The sequence below is a fragment of the Macaca nemestrina genome, chromosome 6, assembly GCF_043159975.1.
Source record: "Macaca nemestrina isolate mMacNem1 chromosome 6, mMacNem.hap1, whole genome shotgun sequence".
Classification (NCBI taxonomy): domain Eukaryota; kingdom Metazoa; phylum Chordata; class Mammalia; order Primates; family Cercopithecidae; genus Macaca; species Macaca nemestrina.
The window spans coordinates 146,035,502-146,056,952 of record NC_092130.1 but is presented as its reverse complement, the minus strand read 5'-3'; the positions used below and the strand labels follow the sequence as shown (position 1 = coordinate 146,056,952).

Below are 21,451 nucleotides of genomic sequence, written 5' to 3'. Positions count from 1 at the left end.
CTGATGCTGAAGGCTGTGGGAACCAGGGATAGCTCTTCAACAGCAGTAGGTATTCCTGGGGCATCATGCCTGGGCGCCACTGCCTACTTCAGAACAGATGTGTCAAAATCTTTGGAAAGGGGGGCCCTAGGAAGGGGCATTTTTAGCAAGAACTTAGATGACTTTCATCAAACTCAAGTTTTGGAGGCTGAGCTCAAGCTGAGAGGGGCAGGAAAGGAAGATGCAGCGGAGGAGGCAGAGCGGCATCCTCTCTACGGGAAATGTTGTATTTAGAACTTAGATAGAGGCATTGGGGGTGTGATCTGTTGGGTTATTGTCCACAACCATTGGCTTCCTCCCAGCCATAGGATTGCATATCCCTACCCACTGTCATGGGAGGTACTCGTGCGTTCTGTGAGAGGAGTACACATCCCACCTCAATCGCTTTGGACTTGGCCATGTGAAATCGCTTTGGACTTGGCCCATGGGACGTGAATGGTTGTGAGTTTTTTTTCCTGTGTTTAACCTGAAGCTTAAAGGCAACTGGATGGTTTGTCTTAGGTCTCCTTGCTCTTGTTCTCCACTGCCCTTAGGATGTCTCCACTGCCCTTAGGATGCCTTAGGATGTCACAGACACTATCTGTGTTTTAAAATGAGAAGACAGGTGGAACCCTGCTGAGCCCAGCTGAACCCAGCCAATTCTAGCAGAGCCACAGCCAGTCTGCCGCTGACTCAGTCCTTATGTAAAGTGAGTGAAGACTAAATGTTGTTGTAAGCCACAGAGATGTCACTGTTGTTTGTTATGAATTGCAAAACTAATACAGGGCAAGAGTAGGAGGAGGACATATGTTTTGCAAGACTTTAAACAAGATTATTTTTTCACAGATGCAGCTCTGTGTATGTTACATACGTGTGTGAATGTGCTGTTCATTCAAACACAAAATAACTTTACTCTGCCATAAAAAGTCACTACTGTATTCATAACAACTTTGTCTATTGTTATATTTTAATATCTGGAAACTCAAGCTTTGAAGGTGAGAAGGAAAATTAAAATAAAACATAAATTATTGGCATGCTGGTCCTGCTTATTTGTCTCAGGAAGAAGGGAACATCAGGAGTTAGAGAATCATGGGATTTTGGATCTCTAAGAGGCCCAAAGACTTGAAAGTTATCCTAATTCAACCCCTCACTTTAACACATGGGGAAACTGAGGCCTAGAAAAATGAAGTGCCTTGGCCAAATACCTTGTGGGAGAATCTCTGGAGCTTGAGGGTGGGCACAACTGAGAACACTGACAAGTTGAAGAAGAAAATCTCAAGAATGTTGCTAAATGTATTTTCCCACTCTGATTCCTGCTTTCCCTACCCTCTCAGTTAGAACCTTGGAATCCATTCATAGGAATAGTAAAAACATCAGGTGTCCATCAGAATTTGGTTTTCTTTTCCTTTCTGGCCACACAGTTAGTTACTTCATTGCTTCCCCTGTAGTTAGATGAGGCTAGGTGATGAAGTGGTGGCCTCTGAAAGTGGGTAGAAATAACATACAGTAATGCACTGAATGACAAACTTTGTATACTATAGATTGCATATATGGTGGTGTTCCCGTAAGATGACAACGGAACTGAAAAATTCCTATTGCTTAGTGACGTCAGGGTCATTCTAACATCATAGCGTAATGCATTATGCCCATGTTTGTGGTGACACTGGTGTAAACAAATCTACTGTGCTGCTAGTCACATAAAAGTAGAGCACATACAATTATGTGCAGTACATAATACTTGATAATAACTATGTTACTGGTTTGTGTATTTACTATACTGTACTTTTTATTGTTATTTTACAGTGTACTCCTTTTACTATTAAAAAAAAGCTAATTGTAAAATACCCTCAGGCAGGTCCTTCAGGAGGTATTCCAGAAGGCATTGTTGTCATGAGATGACAGCTCCGTGCATGCTATTATCCTTGAACACCTTCAAGTGGGACAAGATGAAAGGTGAAAAATAGTGATAGGGATGATCCAGACACTATGTAGTCCTAGGCTAATGTGTTTGTGTCTTAGTTTTTAACAAAAAAGTTTAAAAAGTAAAACAAACAAAAAAAATTTAAAAATAGAAAAAAGTTTATAGTATAAGCATATAAAGAAGGAAAATGTTTCTGAACAGCTGAACAATGTGTTTGTGTTTTGCGCCAAGTATTATTAAAAATAGTCAAGGCCAGGCGCGGTGGCTCACGCCTGTAATCCCAGCACTTTGGGAGGCCGAGGCAGGCAGATCATGAGGTCAGGAGTTCGAGACCAGCCTGGCCAACACGGTGAAACCCCGTCTCTACTAAAAGTGCAAAAAAAAAAAAATTAACTGGGCGTGGTGGTGGGTGCCTGTAATCCCAGCTACTTGGGAGGCTGGGGCAGGAGAATCATTTGAACCCGGTAGGCAGAGTTTGCAGTGAGCTGAGATTGTGCCATTGCAATCCAGCCTGGGTGACAGGGCGAGACTCTGTCTCAAAAAAAAAAAAAAAAAAAAAAGTCAAAATAAGTTTAAGAAAGTTTATAAAGTTAAAAAGTTACAGCAAGCTAAGGTTAATTTGTTATTGAAGAAAAAATGTTTAAAAACAAATTTGGTGTAGCTTAAGTGTACAGTGTATACAAAGTCCACAGTAGTTTACATTAACGTCCCAGGTCTTCACGTTCACTAACCACTCATTCACTGACTCACCCAAAGCAACTCCCAGTCCTGCAAGCTTTATTCATGGTAAGTACCCTATACAGGTGTACCATTGTTTTTAATCTTTTATACTGTGTTTTTACTGTACCTTTCCTATGTTTAGATACACAAATACTTACCATTGTGTTACAATTGCCTATAGTATTCGGTAAAGTAAAATGCCGTATAGGATTGTAGCCTAGGAACAATAGGCTATCCCATATAGCCTAGATGTGCAGCAGACTATCCCATCTAGGTTTGTGTAAGTACACTTGATGATATTAGAGCAACAAGATCACCTAAGGATGCATTTCTCAAAAAGTATCCCCATTGTCAAGCGACGCATGATTGTACTTCTAGCCTAGTCCTGGTCTTTAAAGCTTTCTACATATTCCCCCCTCTATTTCTCTTTCCTCCATTACTGGCCTGAAGAAGATGAAATTGAGGACTTTGAGGTCCTAAAAGCTCAATACAGCCAATAGATAAAAGGCTCTTGAGTTCATGCTGACTCCCAGCAAACTGTCACATGGGTGAGAAATAAACCTTTGGTCATTGTGCTTTGAGATTGGAGGCCGGGTGGTATAATGGCTAGCCTTATTTAGTTAGGCAAATCTAGGGACAATCCAGAGACAACCTGTACAGCCTAGCGTAGATGGTAACTACTACATGTAACCAAGTAGAAGAGCAGTGATTAAGACGGAAGCCTCCAATGCCTGACCCACTGCCATTGTCCCACCTGGAATACCATCACCAAAGTCCCAGAACAATCTCAGTTTGGCTTTGTCTACATATTCAGCCCCCTACACTGTCACCTGTAAACATGTCTACAGGTGTTCAAGAACACCTGTTGGGTGACTGACTATTTTTATAAGGTCATATAGAATGCACTCTTCTCATGTACAGACCCATGGAAAGAGCACTTGGCCTTGAGTTGTGCAACTCTTTTCCATTAATCAATAGGCTCTCCATATTACTAAGGGATGGGTTCTGAGACCTTCTTGATTCCTCCAATAACCTCTTTGTGTGCATTAATTTGAACTCAAGGGCAGATGGGTGACAAAGTCCACTGAGATGTGGCTGCAAGGTGGTTGGGTGAGTAGCTGAAGTGAATAAAAATTGCAATATCAGAAATCAAAGAAATGTGGAGACTGTCAAGAACTGGGACAACCTCCATTGCAAAATCTTCAACTAGCAAGGCAAAAATAATTCTTAGCCCATTCTTCCTTTTCCTTCATAAATGCACACAAATAAAACATATTTTTCTGGCATAATCATGTCTAAATATCTAAAACATACCCTTTCAGGAATGAAAACATATATATATATATATATATATTTATATATGTGTGTGTTATATATATACGTTTTATATATATGTTATATATATATATATATATATTTTTTTTTTTTTTTTCTCTTTGAGATGGAGTCTTGCTCTGTCATCCAGGCTGGAGTACAGTGGTGCAATCCCAGCTTGCTGCAACCTTCACCTCCCGGGTTCAAACAATTCTCCTGCCTCAGTCTCCAGAGTAGCTGAGATTATAGGTGCGCGCCACGATGCCCAGCTAAATTTTTTGTTTTTTTAGTAGAGACAGGGTTTCACCATGTTGGCCAGGATGTTCTCCATCTCTTGACCTTGTGATCCGCCCACCTCGGCCTCCCAAAGTGCTGTGATTACAGGCGTGAGCCACCACGCCCAGTCAAACTTTTATATTTTAATCAATTGGGTGTACACTTCCGAAAAATGCGGCACTTCTCTGACTTCTTAATTGAAACTTTTTATGGAGTACTGGGTTCATTTATGAATATAAAAATTATGGTGTGATATGGTGGATATAGGATATGCTCAGCTGCTCCTACAGATCAAGGGCTTGTTGCCAAAATCAAATGCCTAGGACTTGAGCATCTTCAGTTTCTGAGTCTTCTTTTTATAGCCTCCTTCCCTCCCTTCATCCTTTTGGCCATCTCTCCTCTCTCCTTTCCTTTTTAATGTCTTTTACCCTTCCTTCCTTCCTTCCTTCCTTCCTTCCTTCCTTCCTTCCTTCCTTCCTTCCTTCCTTCCTTCCTTCCTTCCTTCTTCCCTTCCCTTCCCTCCCCTTCTTTCTTTTCTTTCTCTTTCTTTCTTTCTTTCTTTCTTTCTTTCTTTCTTTCTTTCTTTCTTTCTTTCTTTCTTTCTTTCTTTCTTTCTTTCTTTCTTTCTCTCTTTCTTTCTTTCTCTTTCTTTCTTTCTTTCCTTTCTTTCCTTTCTTTCCTTTCTTTCCTCTCTTTCTCTCTTTCCTTCTTTCTTTTTGACAGAGTCTTGCTCTGTTGCCCAGGTCGGAGTGCAGTGGCCCACTCTCCTGTCTTAGTCTCCTGAGTAGCTGGGACTACAGGCACGTACCATCATGCTCAGCTAATTTTTGTGTTTATAGTAGAGATGGGGTTTCACCATATTGGTCAAGCTGGTCTCGAACTCCTGACCTCAGGTGATCCACCTGCCTCGGCCTCCCAAAGTGCTGGGATTACAGGTGTGAGCTGCCATGCCCAGCTTTTTTCTTTTTAAATGTTTTTTCTTTACATTCAATTTAACAGCTAATAGTTCTCACTTTTGTTAGTTGACTCCCTTCTAGATGACTCAAGATAGTTTCTTCTAGCCCCTTCCACTCTATTGTTGCTTCTGATCTGATGTGAATTAAAAAGTCCAATAACTAAGTTTTAGAAAATTAAGGTGATTTCAAATAAGAATAACTAGGTTCTGAGTGATGACTGAAGGAATTTCCTATCAAACCTGTAGGTAAATAGATTTTGTTATATCTATTTTGTTCAAAAACCTATTTACCTTGCTTCCTAGATCTCATATATATTCCATGTAGTTAAGGTTGCTGGATAGGTGAGTTTTAAATAGTGACGCATTTCTGTGTCCCAAAGTAAGACTACTGAACTTAGAAAAATATGGTATACTATGCTTAACATCTTAAAAGGCAAGTGCTATTGTCAATTATAAAAAGCTCTCTCTATTTCTTAATAAGTCCTCCATGCCACTAATGCATATCAGCAAAGGGTACAGCTAACTCCCCATTGGTTGCTAGGCTTCCTGGGCCAACGGAAGTAGAGTGGGCTTCTGCAATTGCCTGCACATTTGGCCACTAGGACATTGGCTTGGTAGATCCCAGTAGATCTTCACTGACTCACTGCTTTACAATAAAAAGAGCACCACTTTGTACAGCATATAATCAATGGTGTGTCTTCCAAACATTCCTCTCTGAAACCATTAATTTTAAAAAAAAGAGATTGGGAAGTCAAAACTCAAAATGTTAGTGAATTTCTCTTTAACTGTGTAAACACTCTTCTTAGTAGTTTACCCAAGATGGTTGTTCATCATTGGCCTAGAAAACATCCTATTGCCACATATCCATGCCTCTACACTCACTTTGGGACATAGAAATTATTATTGCCATAAGAACAATAGAATTTGGAAGAGAAGTTTGATGCTTTGCTTATACTCTCAATTATAGCAATTGCCAGTTTATTTGCAAGTCAAAATATAAATGGCTTGGGATGCTTTCATGGGTGTGCCTAAGCAGAGAGGCTGACAAACACCTGAATGTATTTTTGAATGTCCTTGATTGCCTAAAAAATCCTATTATAATCTTTCCCTTTTTTTTAAAAGCTCTATAAGTGCATGTGCCCAGGTGAACAGCAAAAGTGAGGCTCGTGGGTCAGTATGGGAAGAGCAGTAGATTGTGTTCACTTTCATATCCTGTACAGTTCAAAAGAGGGGTTTCCTGCTTAGCACAAATGTTCTGAGAACACTGCAGCACTTAGCTCCTTACAGAATGAAGGATGAATAACCAGGCAGGACTGCCTCTAAACGGCAGCCTTCACTCTCACCCTCCACCCATGTACAGGGCACACTGAACTGGCTGTCACTTGAGGTATCGATAAGAGCAAGGATAGGGATTCCAAGATGGCCAAATAGGAACAGCTCCAGTCTATAGCTCCCAGCATGAGCAATGTAGAAGATGGGTGACTTCTGCATTTCCAATACAGGTACCAGGTTCATCTCACTGGGGCTTGCTGGACAGTGGGTGCAGCCCATGGAGTGTGAGCTGAAGCAGGGCAGGGCATCACCTCACTCAGGAAACGCAAGGGGTTGGGGAATTCCCTTTCCTAGACAAGGGAAGCTGTGACAGACGGTACCTGGAAAACAGGGACACTCCCACTCTAATACTGTGCTTTCCCAATGGTCTTAACAAACGGCACACCAGGAGATTATATCCCGCACCTGGTTTGGAGGGTCCTACGCCTACGGAGCCTCGCCCACTGCTAGCACAGCAGCCTGAGATCAAACTGCAAGGCAGCAGGGAGGCTGGGGGAGGGGTGTTCCACCATTGCTGAGGCTTGAGTAGGTAAAGAAAGTGGCTGGGAGGCTTGAACTAGGTGGTGCCCACCACAGCTCAAGGAGGCCTGCCCGCCTCTGTAAACTCCACCGATGGGGGCAGGGCATAGCTGAACAAAGGGCAGCAAAAACTTTTGCAGAACTAAATGTCCCTTCTGACAGCTTTGAAGAGAGTAGTGGTACTCCCAGCATGGAGTTTGAGATCTGAGAACAGACAGACAGCCTCCTCAAGTGGGTCCCTGACCCCCGAGTAGCCTAACTGGGAGACACCTCCCAGCAGGGGTCAACTGATACCTCATCCAGCTGGGTGCCCCTCTGAGACGAAGCTTCCAGAGGAAGAATCAGGCAATATTTGCTGTTCTGCAATATTTGCTGTTCTGCAATATTTGCTGTTCTGCAGTCTCCGCTGGTGATACCCAGGCAAACAGGGTCTAGAGTGGTCCTCCAGCAAACACCAACAGACCTTCAGCTGAGGGTCCTGACTGTTAGAAGGAAAACTAACAGACAGAAAGGACATCCACTCCAAAACCCCATCTGTATGTCACCATCATCAAAGATGAAAGGTAGATAAAACCACAAAGATGGGGAGAAACCAGAGCAGAAAAGCTGAAAATTCTAAAAATCAGAGAGCCTCTTCTCCTCCAAAAGAATACAGCTCCTCGCCAGCAATGGAACAAAGCTGGATGGAGAATGACTTTGACAAGTTGAGAGAAGTAGGCTTCAGATGATCAGTAATAACAAACTTCTCCGAGCTAAAGGAGAATGTGCAAACCCATTGCAAAGAAACTGAAAACCTTGAAAAAAGATTAGATGAATGGCTGACTAGAATAAACAGCATAGAGACGACCTTAAATGACCTGATGGAGCTGAAACTATGTCACAAGAACATGATGCAAGCACAAGAAAATTATGCATGCAGAAGATTCAGTAGCCAATTCAATCAAGTGGAAGAAAGGGTATCAGTGATTGAAGATCAAATGAATGAAATGAAGCAAGAAGAGAAGTTTAGAGAAAAAAGAGTAAAAAGAAACAAACAAAGCCTCCAAGAAATATGGGACTATGTGAAAAGACCAAATCTGCATCTGATTGGTGTACCTGAAAGTGATGGGGAGAATGGAACCAAGTTGGAAAACAGTCTGCAGGATATTATCCAGGAGAACTTCCCCAACCTAGCAAGGCAGGCCAACATTCAAATTCAGGAAATACAGAGAATGCCACAAAGGAACTCCTCGAGAAGAGCAACTCTAAGACACAAAATTGTCAGATTCACCAAAGTTGAAATGACGGAAAAAATATTAAGGGCAGCCAGAGAGAAAGGTCAGGTTACCCACAAGGGGAAGCCCATCAGATTAACAGCAGATCTCTCGGCAGAAATTCTACAAGCCAGAAGAGAGTGGGGGCCAATATTCCACATTCTTAGAGAAAAGAATTTTCAACCCAGAATTTCATATCCAGCCAAACTAAGCTTCACAAGTGAAGAAGAAATAAAATCCTTTATAGACAGGCAAATGCTTTGAGATTTTGTCACCACCAGGCCTGCCTTACAAGAACTCTTGAGGGAAACACTAAACATGGAAAGGAACAACTGGTACCAGCCACTGCAAAAACATGCCAAATTGTAAAGACCATTGATGCTAGGAAGGAACTGCATCAACTAACTAGCGAAATAATCAGCTAACATCATAATGACAGGATCAAATTCACACATAACAATATTAACCTTAAATGTAAATGGGCTAAATGCTCCAATTAAAAGATACAGACTGGCAAATTGGATAGAGAGTCAAGACCCATCAGTGTGCTGTATTCAGGAGACCTGTTTCACTTGCAGAGACACACATAGGCTCAAAATAAAGGGTTGGAGGAAGATCTACCAAGCAAACAAACAAAAATCAAAAAGCAGGGGTTGCAATCCTAGTCTCTAATAAAACAGACTTTAAACCAATAAAGATAAAAAAAGACAAAGAAGTCCATTACATAATGGTAAAGGGATCAATTCAACAAGAAGAGCTAACTATCTTAAATATACATGCACCCAATACAGGAGCACCCAGATTCATAAAGCAAGTCCTTAGAGACCTACAAAGAGACTTAGATTCCCACATAATAATAAGGGGAGACTTTAACACCCCACTGTCAACATTAGATAGATCAATAAGACAGAAAGTTAACAAGGATATCCAGGACTTGAACTCAGCTCTGCACCAAGCGGACCTAATAGACACCTACAGAACTCTCCACCCCAAATCAACAGAATATACATTCTTCTCAGCAGCATGTTGCACTTATTCCATAATTGACCACATAGTTGAAGTAAAGCACTCCTCAGCAAATGTACAAGAACAGAAATTATAACAAACTGTCTCTCAGACCACAGTGCAATCAAATTAGAACTCAGGATTAAGAAACTCACTCAAAACCACTCAACTGCATGGAAACTGAACAACCTGCTCCTGAATGACTACTGGGTACATAACGAAATGAAGGCAGAAATAAAGATATTCTTTGAAATCAATGAGAATAGACACAACGTACCAGAATCTCTGGGACACATTTAAAGCAGTGTGTAGAGGGAAATTTATAGCACTAAATGCCCACAAGAGAAAGCAGGAAAGATCTAAAGTCAACACCCTAACATCACAATTAAAAGAACTAGAGAAGCAAGAGCAAACACATTCAAATCTAGCAGAAGGCAAGAAATAACTAAGATCAGAGCAGAATGGAAGGAGATAGAGACACAAAAAACCCTTCAAAAAATCAATGAATCCAGAAGCTGGTTTTCTGAAATGATCAACAAAATTGATAGACCGCTAGCAAGACTAATAAAGAAGAAAAGAAGAAAAATCAAACAGATCCAATAAAAAGTGATAAAGGTGATATCACCACCAACCCCACAGAAATACAAAATATCATCAGAGAATACTATAAACACCTCTATGCAAATAAACTAGAAAATCTAGAAGAAATGGATAATTTCCTGGACACATACATTCTCCCAAGTCTCAGCCAGGAAGAAGTTGAATCCCTGAATAGACCAATAGCAGGCTCTGAAATTGAGGCAATAATTAATAGCCTACCAACCAAAAAAAGTCCAGGACCAGATGGATTCACAGCCGAATTCTACCAGAGGTACAAAGAGGAGCTGGTACCATTCCTTCTGAAACTACTCCAATCAACAGAAAAAGATGAAATACTCCCCAACTCATTTTATGAGGCCAGCATCATACTGATACCAAAGCCTGGCGGCAGAGACACAACAAAACAAGATAATTTTAGACCAATATCCCTGATGAACACTGATGCAAAACTCCTCAATAAAATACTGGCAAATCAAATCAAGGAGGACATCAAAAAGTTTATCCACCAGGATCAAGTGGTCTTCATCCCTGGGATGCAAGGCTGGTTCAACATATGCAAATAAACATGATCCATCATACAAACAGAAACAAGGATAAAACCCACATGATTATCTCAATAGCTGCAGAAAGGGCCTTTGACAAAATTCAACACCCATTCATGCTAAAAACTCTCAATAAACTAGGTATTGATGTTACATATCTCAAAATAATAAGAGCTATTTATGACAAACCCACAGCCAATATCATACTGAATGGGCAAAAGCTGGAAGCATTCCCTTTGAAAACTGGCACAAGACAGGGATGCCCTCTCTCAGTGCTCCTACTCAACATAGTGTTGGAAGTTCTGGCCAGGGCAATCAGGCAGGAGAAAGAAATAAAGGGTATTCAATTAGGAAAAGAGAAAGTCAAGTCATCCCTGTTTGTAGACGACATGATTGTATATTTAGAAAACCTCATCGTCTCAGCCCATAATCTCCTTAAGCTGATAAGCAACTTCAGCAAAGTCTCAGGATAAAAAATCAATGTGCAAAAATCACAAGAATTCCTATACACCGATAACAGACAAACAGAGAGCCAAATCATGAGTGAACTCCAATTCACAATTACTTCAAAGAGAATAAAATATCTAGGAATCCAACTTACAAGAGATGTGAAGGACCTCTTCAAGGAGAACTACAAACCACTGCTTAACGAAATAAAAGAGGACACAAACAAATGGAAGAACATTCAATGCTGATGGATAGGAAGAATCAATATCGCGAAAATGGCCATACTGCCCATGGTAATTTACAGATTCATTGCCATCCCCATCAAGCTACCAATGACTTTCTTCACAGAATTGGAAAAAAACTACTTTAAAGTTCATATGGAACCAAAAAAGAGCCTGCATTGCCAAGACAATCCTAAGCCAAAAGAACAAAGCTGGAGGCATCATGCTACCTGACTTCAAACTATACTATAAGGCTACAGTAACTAAAACAGCATGGTACTGGTACCAAAACAGAGATATACACCAATGGAACAGAACAGAGTCCTCAGAAATAATACCACACATCTACAAACATCTGATTTTTGACAAACCTAACAAAAACAAGAAATGGGGAAAGGAGGCCCTATTTAATAAATGGTACTGGGAAAACTGACTAGCCATATGCAGAAAGCTGAACCTGGATCCCTCCCTTACACCTTATACAAAAATTAACTCAAGATGGATTAAAGACTTAAATGTTAGACCTAAAACCGTAAAAACCCTAGAAGAAAACCTAGGCAATACCATTCAGGACATAGGCATGGGCAAGGACTTCATGACTAAAACATCAAAAGCAATGGCAAGAAAAGCCAAAATTGACAAATGGGATCTAATTAAACTAAAGAGCTTCTGCACAGCAAAAGAAACTACCATCAGAGTGAACAGGCAACCTACAGAATGGGAGAAAATTTTTACAATCTACCCATCTGACAAAGGGCTAATATCCAGAATCTACAAAGAACTTAAACAAATTTACAAGAAAAAAATCAAACAACCCCATCAAAAAGTGGGTGAAGGATATGAACAGACACTTCTCAAAAGAACACATTTATGCAGCCAACAGACACATGAAAAAATGCTCATACCAGCACTGGTCATCAGAGAAATGCAAATCAAAACCACAATGAGATACCATCTCACACCAGTTAGAATGGCAATCATTAAAAAGTCAAGAAACAACAGGTGCTGGAGAGGATGTGTAGAAATAGGAACACTTTTACTCTTTTGGTGGGACTATAAACTAGTTCACCCATTGTGGAAGACAGTGTGGTGATTCATCAAGGATCTAGAACTAGAAATACCATTTGACCCAGCCATCCCATACTGGGGATATACCCAAAGGATTATAAATAATGCTGCTATAAAGACACATGCACACATATGTTTATTGCAGCACTATTCACAATAGCAGACTTGAAACCAACCCAAATGTCCATCAATGATAGACTGGATTAAGAAAATGTGGCACATATACACCATGGAATACTATGCAACCCTGAAAAAGGATGAATTCATGTCCTTTGTAGGGACATGGATGAAGCTGGAAACCATCATTCTGAGCCAACTATCACAAGGACAGAAAAACAAACACCGCATGTTCTCGCTCATAGGTGGGAATTGAACAATGAGAACACTTGGACGCAGGGTGGGGAACATCACACACCGGGGCCTGTTGTGGGATGGGGGAGGGGGAAGGAATAGCGTTAGGAGATATACCTAATGTAAACGACGAGTTAATGGGTGCAGCACACCAACATGGCACATGTATACATATGTAACAAACCTGCACTTTGTGCCCATGTACCTTAGAACTTAAAGTATAATAATAATAAAAAAAGAGCAAGTGTATTGTGAGTAGACAGGGGTGAGGGGCTCTATAGCACATTTCATAGGAGACACAATAAATTCCTTATTAGGCATCTCTGTCTTTGCCCTCAAAGTTCCTCCCCTACCAGTTTCCATATCTTTCCCCTTTATCTTTCCTCACACCTCTCTAAAATCCCCTCTAAAATAATATAAAAACAAAATAAAATTCTCTCTATAGTCCCAAGCAATCCTGTAATCAGCATCAGCTTGCGTATCTCACTCACCAAATGGCAGACTGATTTCTAGAGACATGGTAACCATCTAGTGTTCCTCAAAGTCAACCCCATGGGGTATGTTAGCCTTCCCACCATGTGGCTTATTAAAGTCTTTTTCCCACAAAAGTGGCTGTCCTTCTCTGCAGGAATATAGCTGCCAGGAAAACGTGATTTCTCCACATTGCTTCAGAAACAATAGGAATTGCCACATTGTCCCCCAACAGAAAGCCGACTGCTCTCACGCTCAGTTTCAGATTACCCTCCTTCAGGCATGGACATCCATGGGTTTTCCAAAGCTGGGTCATGCCCTGTCTACAAAACACCCAGAACCTGACCTTACCATAGCACTGATAACGAAACTTGACCTATCTTTCTCTGCACCCCCACCCCATCCCAGGCTAGAAGCTCATTGCTCTGTGTGTGTTTTTTTCATATCTCCCACGCTTAATGCAAAACTGGAAACATAGAAGGTATTCAATAAATGGTTCTGAATAAATAAAATATATGTGGTATGGTTGTATTTAGAGGGCAGTTGGTAAGAATTTTATGCTCTAAAGAGCTGTTAATCACTGGAATATGTGATTGAGGGAGGTAATGCCTTTTCCATCTTGGATGGTTTAAAAATTGATAATAATTGCAACATATATTTTAATACAGTTTTAGTTTTCAAAGTATTTTCAATAAAATATTTTATTTAATTATCTTTCCCATCCCGTGAGATTTCAGGATGGTAACATTGAGTTTGTAAACACTTCTGGTTACTAGATGGTAGAGGTGGGACAGACGTTTTATCTTTTGAATATAAATTGGTGTATCCTTTTAGGGTAATATATTTTAAAAGCCTTAAGAATGTAGATACCCTTTGAATTACAAAATAGGCTTCTAGAAATTTATCCCAAATGAACAGAAAAAAAAATTTCTGTACAAAGAGAATATCACCCTCCTACTTCTAGAATCCAATATTCTGTTTTCATTTTGGTATTTATAAAAACAGAATCATGAGGAATAGATCTAAATATCAAATCATAAGGGATTGTTTACCTAGATCATGTTATCGTCTTATCATGAAATATTATTTAATCTTTAAAGTAATGTGATGAACCAATGATATAGAAATCTGGAAAAAGTAAAAAAGAAACTGAATACAGAAAGTGGATGTGTTTGATCCCAATCTAATATACATATCTCTATATGTGCACAGAAGAAAGACTGGAAATATATATTGGAAGTAGTTGTTTCTGGGAGGATGATTCTAAAATAAAATGTGATTACTCTTGTAATAAAATAAAAAGCTATTACTATCGTAATTGAGGAGGAAAATCCCAATAAAAATTTTTAACACCACAAAAACAACTCCCTAATGAAAACCTGGCATTTAGTGGTGCAAATACATGGAAAAGCTCTCCCCTAGGTTAGAAGATAGAAATTACTTGTATGCTTGTGGCAAAATTTTCAGCAGTTGCTGACAGACGACCTCCCTGTGCTAATCAGGGTGAATGACTGAGCCTGTGCCCTGCTTCTCAGCCTGTGTTGAAATGATTTAAAAAACTTTTGATGCTCATGGCCTGCTCACTGGTTTTCCCCTACTTCTCTGAAGTCCATCACTGTGTTTGTCTTAGGGTTATTTGAAATACCTAAGGTTAGCCATTATTTTTCATTAAACTTCTGACAAGTGGGTAAAAGGCAATTTCACGGAAAAACTCATTTTTCAGAGCCTCAAAGAAGGTTTGGGTCATCTTATTAAAAAGGCATTTAATAAATTCAGTAGGGCTCCCTCTGAGAAGCTGGATGCTTGTTTTACTCTGGCCCCTGGGCTTCTACTAGTCCTTGTCATGCAAAGCAAGAGGAACCAGAAGTTGAAAGAGTGGTAAACAGGGAAAAAGGGTAGAGAAAGAGGAGAAAGCAGGAGGATCTGGAAGTTCAAAGGCAGGTGGGCTAGGGGAGGGAAAGCACTGGGCTCAAGGTGAAAACCCCACTTCTTTGCCTACTGCCAGGAATTTGAGCATCCCTACCACTTCCTGACATTAGTACCAGTCCCAAAGTCCCTCTCTCCCTCATCACTTTGGTCCATCTTGTACAAATACAGCCTGTGTCTACCTGATTTAGTCACCTCTCATGGACAATATGGTCTTTCAAACTTGCTTCACTCAAAACACCTGGGCTATTTATCTAGCAAGATAATTGCTTGTCTCTCTTACTGGCTTATATTCATTTTTTTTTTTTCATTTTATTCAGCTTCCCTCAGAAGCCCTTTCTTTGCAGAAAAGCCGCCTGTCTAACCAGAGTGATAATGGTCAGGGCCCTTAGCTAGGCTGGTCTGGGAGTGGGGCAATTCATACTCCCAGCGCAACTTGTGGGGAAGAGGGAGGGAAACCATGATCCAGCTCTTTACAGTGCATTTTGAGAAAATGTAGAGTTGACCTATGTAGTGGCTGGAATTCCATTCATCCATCCATCCACCCACCCACCCATCTATCCATCCACCCATCCATCAACCTACCCAACCATCTTTCCATCCATCCATCAACCCACCCACCCATTTATCCACCCACCAATTATCCATCAATCTACCCATCCATCCATCCATTCATCCATCCATCCATCTATCCATCCACCCACCCATCTGTCCATCCATCCATCCATCCATTAACCTACCCACCCATCTTTCCATCCATCCATCAACCCACCCACCCATTTATCCATCCATCCATCCATCCATCCATCCATCCATCCATTCATCCATCCACCCACCCATCCATCCATTCATCCATCCATCCATCCATCCACCCACCCACCCACCCATCCATCCATCCATTAACCTACCCACCCATCTTTCCATCCATCCATCAACCCACCCACCCATTTATCCATCCATCCATCCATCCATTCATCCATCCACCCACCCATCTGTCCATCCACTCATCCATTAACCTACCCACCCATCTTTCCATCCATCCATCAACCCACCCACCCATTTATCCATCCATCCATCCATCCATCCATCCATCCATCCATCCATCCATTCATCCATCCACCCACCCATCTGTCCATCCACTCATCCATTAACCTACCCACCCATCTTTCCATCCATCCATCAACCCACCCACCCATTTATCCATCCATCCATCCATCCATCCATCCATCCATCCATCCATCCATTCATCCACCCACCCACCCATCTGTCCATCCACTCATCCATTAACCTACCCACCCACCTTTCCATCCATCCATCAACTCACCCACCCATTTATCCATCCATCCATCCATCCATTCATCCATCCACCCACTCACCTATCTATCCACCCATTCATTTATCCATCCTTCCGTCCATCTATCCATCCATTCATCAATCTACCCACCCACCCATCTGTTAACCCTTCAACAAATATCAGCTGAGCATCTGTGATGCAGGGGTAGGGTCCTAAGAATACAATGTTGTGCTGAAACAACCCTCCTAGTACTTCCAGTCTCCTGAAGAGAGGAGCTAATAAAACACTTCAGTGTAAATGATGCAGGTGCTAAGAAGAAGCCCTGCAGGTACCATGAGAACCAATAACAGGCAGATTTGACCTGACTTAGGAGGCCAGGAGGGGTTGCCTGGGGAGGCTGCTTCAGGAGAGGAGGAGAAAGCCCCTCTTCTTTGTCTATCATAGCCCTGAATATAGCTGGGTCTGGCAGACACTGCTGGTTGCTTCTCCAACACCCACTTCTCCCTCCATTTTTGTCCACAGAATCCAGTTTTGTTAGGTATCAGGCATCTAGCCCCAGGAGATGAGGAGGTATCAGTCTAAGCTAACCATGGTGATCTCACTTGCCTTTTGCCTGTGATTGGTTTAGGAATGTTCTTGACAGCGAGGCCTAGCAGAAGTCTTTCAAGGGCTCGGTTGTCAGCTTGGAGTTGGATATGAACTGACTTTGCAGCATGATCCATAGGCAGGCATACACTTTGGAGTCGACACACTTAGGGACTTGGACAGGTACCAAGTAAACCCATCACTTGAGAGAGACATAATAGGAGGTTGGTTTCTAGAGCTGGTCCTGTCATTCATCAGCCACATTAAATTTGGCATGTCTTTTCCTCTTTCTGAGCATGAGTATCTTTTAATGTAAAGTGTCGAGAGGGTCACATGTGCCCTGCTTTCCTCAGTCAACTGTTGTAAGGATGAAATAAATGATATTGTTGTGCAAGCGTGCCACATGGCTGCAAAGTGCTATCAAAGCGTGAACCACTGTCATTGGCAAGGCTTGATAAATGCTCCACCATCATCAGTTGGGGTTACAATTGCTCCTTGGAACCCTCCAGGCTCCTCAGATTTTTCTGAGTGGAGGCCTAATTTCAGATGGAGAAGATGCTTCTCTTCCTTGAAATGTCTTTTGACTTGGAAGCTCACTGCTCTAAGTGGGCTCAGGGAGACTGGCTGGCTCCTTGTGTCACCAGGGTGGAGATTTCCCTTTGTCTAGGAGCCCAGTGGCTCCTGTATGTGAGTGAAACTCTGAGTCCCTCTTGCCTCAGGATTCAGGATGGGGTCTTTTGCTTCATCAGAAGCCCACAGAACTCGGAGGCCATCCAATGGAGGAAATGGACTACGAAGCCGACCCCAGTAGCTCCTTTCTTTCTATTTGTTAACATAAAGAGTTTGGGTGGCGCAGATGCATGTTTGCTCAGGGCTGGGCCTGAGCTTTGGCTCCCTTCCCTTTTGGAATTCGGTTCCTTCTACTCTTCTCTATCCCTGCCCACAGAGCTGGTGATGTTGGGCTGCATCTCTTTTCCAGAACTCTCTGCTGGAAGTACCAGCCTCAGTCTTGAGACACGCTGTTCAGCAGAACTTTCTATCATGATGGAAACGTCCAATGGATTTCCTTTGTCCAGTGGTAGCCACAAGCCAAATGAGGCTGGCAAACATTTGGAATGTACTCAATGTGACTGAAGCATGGAATTTTTAATATTATTTAATTTCAATTAATTCATATTTAAATTGCTACAAGTAGCTAGTGGCTTGTGTATCAGACAGTACAGGTCTACAGCTCAATATCCCAATCGTTTCAGTCTCTCCATTGCAATCAAAATTAATTTGTCCTGTGTTCCAATCCCAAGGCTCTCTTCTTAGAGAAGCACCAGCAAGACAATCTCATAAACAAATTGCTATCCATAAATTAAGGCCTTTCTCTCTTAGGTACATGTGTAGGTTTTGAGTAATGCTACAATTTAGTCAAAGCAGAGGTTCAAATGATAGGAATTTGAGAAACTCTAACAGGTAAGTGGTGGGGGAAAGATTATGAGTATAGAGCTTCAAAAGAACTTCAAAGCACACCCTATGGGTGGACACATCCTCCCTGGCACCCTGGGCTGCTTCTAAGCTCCTCCTGACCTCTTGCAGTCTGGACAGAGTTAAGGGCAGAATTGTGTGGATGGGAGCCTGGGAAAGGGCTGGAGGTGGGAGGGTTGGAATGGGCAGAGCCTGAAGGATGCCAGGGCTCTTGCAAAAGAATCTGGCATGCCAGGCAGAGAGACAGTTTGTTCCACCCTGGGTGGGTATGGGGCACGATGGAGTGATTGTTAGGGAGTGATGATTACCATTGGGACAGGACTGGAAAGTTAACAATTAAGTTAAAGAGACCAGACCTCATATTAAAGACTGCAAAATGAACTGTGACACTTTGGGTCGGGTCTTGGACAGGAATTGCAATTTTACTCTTAATTTTTAATCCCCTCTTTCAAGGAGCTTCCCCCCCTCCGAATTCTTCTATGAATATTGCTTTCTGGATGTTCTTTTTACCCTGAAACTGAGCTGTGTTTCTGTTTCTCTTGACCATGTAACTGCTTTCAAGTTCCTGCCTGTGATTTCACAGATATCCACTGGAATCAGAAGCATCTTTGTAATCCAAACACCAGGTTGGGAAAGGGTGGAGGATAATGGAGGCTGGGTGCAGGGGTCAGGGGCAGATCAATCAGAGGAATAAAAGGTCCTCGAGGTGCACTCAAAGATGAGTAGGAAGTGTGTGTACAAACCCTAGGGCTTTGGAATTTCCTTTTAGGGCCTTGGTTTGCCAATTGGTACCACAGGTAAATCTGCTACCACCACTTTACCTACTCCATACTATTTGGTTAATTAAAAAAAAAATTTCTGGTTAAGTCACTCTTTAGAATGGTGAGCCTTTTGCTGTAAAAAGTTGAAATTATATAAAGTGAAGCAGAGACTATGTCTCAAATCTTTTGTGCAATAATGTTGTCTATGAATACATGTCTAAGAATAATGAATACACACACAAATACAAAGTAGCGCCAAATTTTCCCAGAGCTTTGCAACACAGCTCAGACTATTGGGTGCTTTCTGACCTCTTCAAACTCTTAAAGGAAGGGTCCACTCAGTCTTCAGCATTGCCCTGTTCTCTTTCATTTGCCTTTCCTTCTAGTAAATAGCATGAGGTATTTGACATCACGGGGTAGAAGCCAAGACTGGAGAAAGCAACTTAGAGAAGTCTTAATGGCTCGATTCACCCCTTCCAATGTTACCAGAGGCTCTTGGGCAGGGCTATTATGCTATGGGGTGCTCTCGTACCCAGAGCATTTTGATGACTGATGACATTTCTTCTGCAAGTATTTGCTAGTTTTATTCTGAACACTGTAAATTTCAGTTGATTTCCATGAAAAACAAAAGCTCCCACTGGGCTGAGACAACTTAGAGCAGTGGTTCTTGGTAGGGACAATTTTGTCCCCACACGGAGGACATTTGGCAAAGCCTGGAAACATTATTTTATTATTACTTCTGTCGGGGGGAGTTTTGTCCTCCTTGGAACTGTCTGGAGACATCACTGGTTGTTAGAGCGGGGGTGGGTGGCGTCCTTCTGGTATTTAGTGGGAGACACCAGGAAGGCTGCTGAGCATCATATGATGCACAGAGGAGCCCCACAACCCAGAACAATCTGACCTAGAACGTCCACAGTGTTGTTTGAGAAACCCTGGTCTAGAGGGCAAGTTCAGGCTCAGTTCTTGACACCAAAGCGGCATGATGGCTCTCAAGGGGCTATCATGTTTCAATGTGGGAAGACTAGTAAGTTCCCTTAGATGACCCCAAGAAGTCCCAGGAAAATTTTGCCTAGAATTTTCTTCAACCAATAACTTCATCGTTTTCCTATCTTCCTGGCTCCTTAACTTCCTCTGAATGAGAGTACAGCCTCAAAGTTGTACATGTCAAGCTCATCTCAGCGGGTCCAGATCCCATTTGACTGTAGTATAGATAGAGGCAAGTCGGGGGGCTTGGTTTCTCCATCTGTAAAATGGAGTCATAATACTTCATGATCTATTTGCTAGGCAGTCCTGGCAGCCTAGGGTTTCCTTGCCACTGATAGATGAGGGAAGACCCAGAGCCTGTCAATATGAGTCCTGCCATGAGGGCTGGGAGGAAGGAGACACAGCAGTGACATTACAGGGCCCAGAAAGCTGTGGCAAGAATTTATGTAGAGTTGCTTAGGAAAATAAAAGCAAGCATAATATTTCTCTCTCTGATTCTAAAAGTAACACAGTCATTGTCGATAATCTCTCAATTACAGAACACTACAAGGACAAAATAAAACTCTCTCATGATTGCACCACTAGGAGATATCAGCTATGAAAAGCTTTGGTATTTTCTTTGAGGAAAAACGGGGCAAAGGATAAACATCAGGTTTTCTGAGCTGGACAGGCTGGGGAGATTGAAACAGCCTTTGAAGACAGCAGAATGTGCCAGTGTAGACATTGACTGGTTTGAGATGATATTCCGTGAACCAAGATAGTTGAGCCCCTGCCCTGGATGAAACGGACAGTGGGGCAGATGGGTGGTGTGACCGAGGGGCATGTGAACAAGTCCCCCTTACCTTCAGGATTCATGTGGAAAGCATCCTCAGTGTTCGCCTCCATGAATAGGAGAGTTCTTCAGCTGAAAGAGGAAATGGTTCATTTTAGCTGAAAGATGGGAGGACAGGAGATTCCATTTCTGGCTCACTCTGCAGTATGTAGCATGGCTGAACACTGGCTCCTCAGTGATAGGCATGAGACTGCCCTAATGTTCTAAAATTAGTTTTTTGGAAGCCTTATTTTGAAGTAATTTTAATCTTATAGAATAGTTATAAAATATTTTTTAAAAAATCATATACTCTTGACCCACATTGTCAGTTGTTAGTATTTTACCACATCTGATTTATTATCTTTCTTCTCTGTACATAAAAGTTACTTCCTAATTATTTGTGACTTAGTCACAGTCATGATGCATGTTTACCCCTAAATATTTCAGTGTGTTTTCCTAAGAACAAGGACAATTCTCCTACCTAAAGGTAGTACAATAATTAACATCAGAAAATTAACATCCATACAGTATTATTACCTAATCTATAGGCTTACTCAAATTTTGCCAGTTATCCTAGTTGGGATTAGATTTCATAAAATTTGGT

The 21,451-nt window shown here is 41.7% G+C and overlaps 1 protein-coding gene and 1 long non-coding RNA gene across 6 annotated transcripts in view; one reads left to right on the top strand and one right to left on the bottom strand.

Annotated features, from left to right (window-relative positions):
- Positions 1-21,451, bottom strand: part of LOC105473061 (prolactin receptor) — a 167,334-nt gene that overhangs the window by 39,172 nt on the left and 106,711 nt on the right. For 4 of the 5 annotated variants that reach the window (XM_011726670.3, XM_011726668.3, XM_011726671.3 and 1 more), the window contains one exon: positions 20,879-20,940. The exons of the other annotated variant lie outside the window; for it this stretch is intronic. The gene's annotated coding sequence lies outside the window, so the exon portion shown is untranslated. The remainder of the gene's footprint in view (positions 1-20,878; positions 20,941-21,451) is intronic. 5 annotated transcript variants of the gene reach the window in all.
- The window catches only part of LOC139363907 (uncharacterized), a 123,838-nt gene continuing 104,935 nt past the window's right edge, over positions 2,549-21,451 (top strand). Inside the window, exon 1 of the long non-coding RNA XR_011625081.1 lies at positions 2,549-2,725. This is a non-coding gene — a long non-coding RNA (uncharacterized lncRNA). The remainder of the gene's footprint in view (positions 2,726-21,451) is intronic.